The sequence below is a fragment of the Trachymyrmex septentrionalis genome, unplaced genomic scaffold (assembly GCF_001594115.1).
Source record: "Trachymyrmex septentrionalis isolate Tsep2-gDNA-1 unplaced genomic scaffold, Tsep1.0 scaffold37, whole genome shotgun sequence".
In the NCBI taxonomy this organism is placed as follows: Eukaryota; Metazoa; Arthropoda; class Insecta; order Hymenoptera; family Formicidae; genus Trachymyrmex; species Trachymyrmex septentrionalis.
The window spans coordinates 6,209,966-6,212,902 of record NW_017305536.1 but is presented as its reverse complement, the minus strand read 5'-3'; the positions used below and the strand labels follow the sequence as shown (position 1 = coordinate 6,212,902).

General features: G+C 30.5%; 1 protein-coding gene across 1 annotated transcript in view; it reads left to right on the top strand.

Annotated features, from left to right (window-relative positions):
* Nucleotides 1–2,246: 2,246 nt before the first annotated feature.
* The window catches only part of LOC108750569 (ribonuclease P protein subunit p25), a 26,590-nt gene continuing 25,899 nt past the window's right edge, over nt 2,247–2,937 (top strand). The window contains exon 1 of the mRNA XM_018490089.1: nt 2,247–2,437. The gene's annotated coding sequence lies outside the window, so the exon portion shown is untranslated. The remainder of the gene's footprint in view (nt 2,438–2,937) is intronic.

Here is a 2,937-nt window from a genome sequence, read left to right as displayed (position 1 = left end):
ATATACATATATACATGCACACGCACATACACACATTACACGCGCGCGCGCGCGCGTGTGTGTGTGTGTGTGTGTACTTTTTTGTTTTTTTTTTTTATTTAAATGTGTCTTATAATGTTTTTAATTTTGTAATTATGTTTTACTTTTTGGAATATATATTACAAATTTGTTCAACAACTCATGATATTTCTGGATAAAAGACTCCGCACAAATCGTATGAATTGAAAAAGTGGCTTGGATCAAATTGGATGATACTGCGATATTTTGTTAATTATGAGATACTGATCAAAAGTTTTCTTAGGCCAAACATAAAAAATGAACAGATTTAAAAGTATGTTTATCTGCTAAACTATTTATTTTGTAGTAACTTTCTTTTAATACTTCTTTTTGCACAGAATAATGAGATTCAATTGGTGTAAGGAAAAAAGTTTTTTTTTTCTTTTTTTCTTTTTTTTTTTTTTAAGAAATATATGTAATTTGCAATATGATGTACTTTCTGTACATCAATTGATTCAACTCATTATTCTGTGCACAAAAACATTAAGATACAGTTACTAAAAAACGAATAGTTTAGTAGATAAAGATACTCAGTTCAATTAAACCTTAAATAGAATTTTTGGATAATGCCGCAGCAAAATTTGTTCATTGTTTTATGCTTTGGCCTAAGAAAACTTTTGATCAGCATTTCATAATCTACAGAATATTACAGTTTCAGCCACTTTGACCGAAGACACTTTTTCCATATGATGTATGCAGAAATTCTTAAAAAATTTTACTATGCGCAATTATACGTACAAAAAAAAAGCAAAATTTCTACAATATAACAATTAATTTAATAGAGAGATTAATCACTTTTTATTCCAGTTGAACGAAAAATTATAAATGTTAAGATAGCTTTAGATGATTGTAAAAGAAATTTGATTCTTTCCTTTTTGCTATCCAACTGTATCTGTATTAAATTGACAAATAAATTCTAATTATACTTATATATTTGCCTTTAATTTAAATTTGTATTAATGACTATATTTATATTTTCTGTAAATGGAAGATAGACATATAGATTATATTTTTGAACAACACTCTAAATGTTTACTTTTATCTCTAAATGTTTTTTGTATTATTTTTAAATAACTAACTGATTTTGAGAAATGCATAACATATTATTTTAAAAGTAGTTAAATTATTTTCTCTATATTTTTTTTTGTTCGTAAAGCAATGATTACTAATGAACTAAAAAGTCTCTCTATATTTTCTTATGTCTCTCTATACTTTCAATAAATATTACAATTTATTTTTGAATACAGATACATTAAAAATTTAAATATATATATTAAAATGTTTCAATGAAAGAATAAAAAGCAAAATACCATAAAGATGTTCCTCTTGTCATGAAAGAAAATACTACGCGAAAACAAAATAAAAAAAACTGTAGCTTGATTTATTGTAACTTTATATATTTTTCTGTTCATGTTATATATTCATATAAATTTTATAATACATAAAATTACTAATAAAGTTAGGTAAAATAATGACTAAGTAAAATTAATTTAAAAGGCACTGAGATACTGTAAGATACAAGATTAAATAAAAATCATAGTAAAAATTACCATGATTTTTATCATGATGAAAATTATTTTACATTTTGTCTGTATATTGAACAGATGATTGTCGATTTCTTTGTATATGTATCGTGCAATTGTTGAAATCATGCAGTTTCAATTGATAAAGAAAAGTGTGATGCAGAAAGTAAAATCTACAAAAAATACTAAAAGAAATGTGCTCTTTGTTTTCCGTTTCTTGCTTTTAATCTCTTGCCTTTTTCCTTTTTTTGCGACTGTTTTATCGACAATCATGTGTCTTGTCACGTGTCTTTTCAAATTTATTAACTTTTATTTCGAACAGAAATAGAAACAAAGAAACAAGATAATAAACTTTTAGAGTGAATCTCACTCTAAGGAGTGAGATCTCATTTTTAAAGATTGAAAATTAAATTTTAAAGTAAAAACAGACTATGAATACCGACTTAAATTAGGCATTTAGGCTAAATATCGCGACACGTGAAGAATGAAATTCGCGCGTACGGTCACGTGACCTTGTCACTACCGGCAGTACACAACAACGGTCGCGTTTAGCAGACTCAACTGTTGCGGAGCGGATCCGTGTTTCCGTTAGCGCTCGCTATTGGTGTATTCTCCTATATTCTAGAAGAATACACTCCGCCCGCAATAGCTGAGAGTTGAGTCCGCTGAACGCGACCAATGCGTAATTAGCGCGGGTAGTTTTTCACGGACGCCGGTCATGTTGCTTTTTAATTCAAAGTTTCTCGACGAGTACCATTTCGAGTCATTGCGAGGATATTTCATAGAAGAGAGAAATGCGTCACTTGAGATTTATCACTGAAATCTCTCTCTGTCGCTGAGATTTATCACCGAGTAAGGTAAGATTGAAATGAGCACCACTGCGACGCATGTTTACCACGCGTCTGGTATTCGTTTGTGCCGTTTTCATTCATATTATTAATCATCCCGCAATAATATAAGACGTATATCACGCAGCGAGTGACTTTTCTCTAATTATCCAGCAAATTAACGTATCGTAGAACGCTAACCTCTTCTCGTCGTTCCGTGCCGCCGATCGTATCACGGTATCACGGAAATTTTTAGATCGCGGAAAGATATATTTTACGTTGAGATACTTTTACAGTATCGTGAATCGTAGCTCGAAACTCATCTTTCGTTCCTGGCGTTGCTTCAGGACACCAGTTTTAGCCGTTATGTGCGAATTGTGCGCCGCAAAATCATTCCGGAGGAAACCTAACCTATAACAGCATTTGAGGTTATACTTGCGTTGATCCTCCACAGATAGGAAAGACATTTTTCTCTGAATTATTCGTCCACCTTTCAAAGCTTTTCAAGGATTCTACTACAAGTGTTTGCA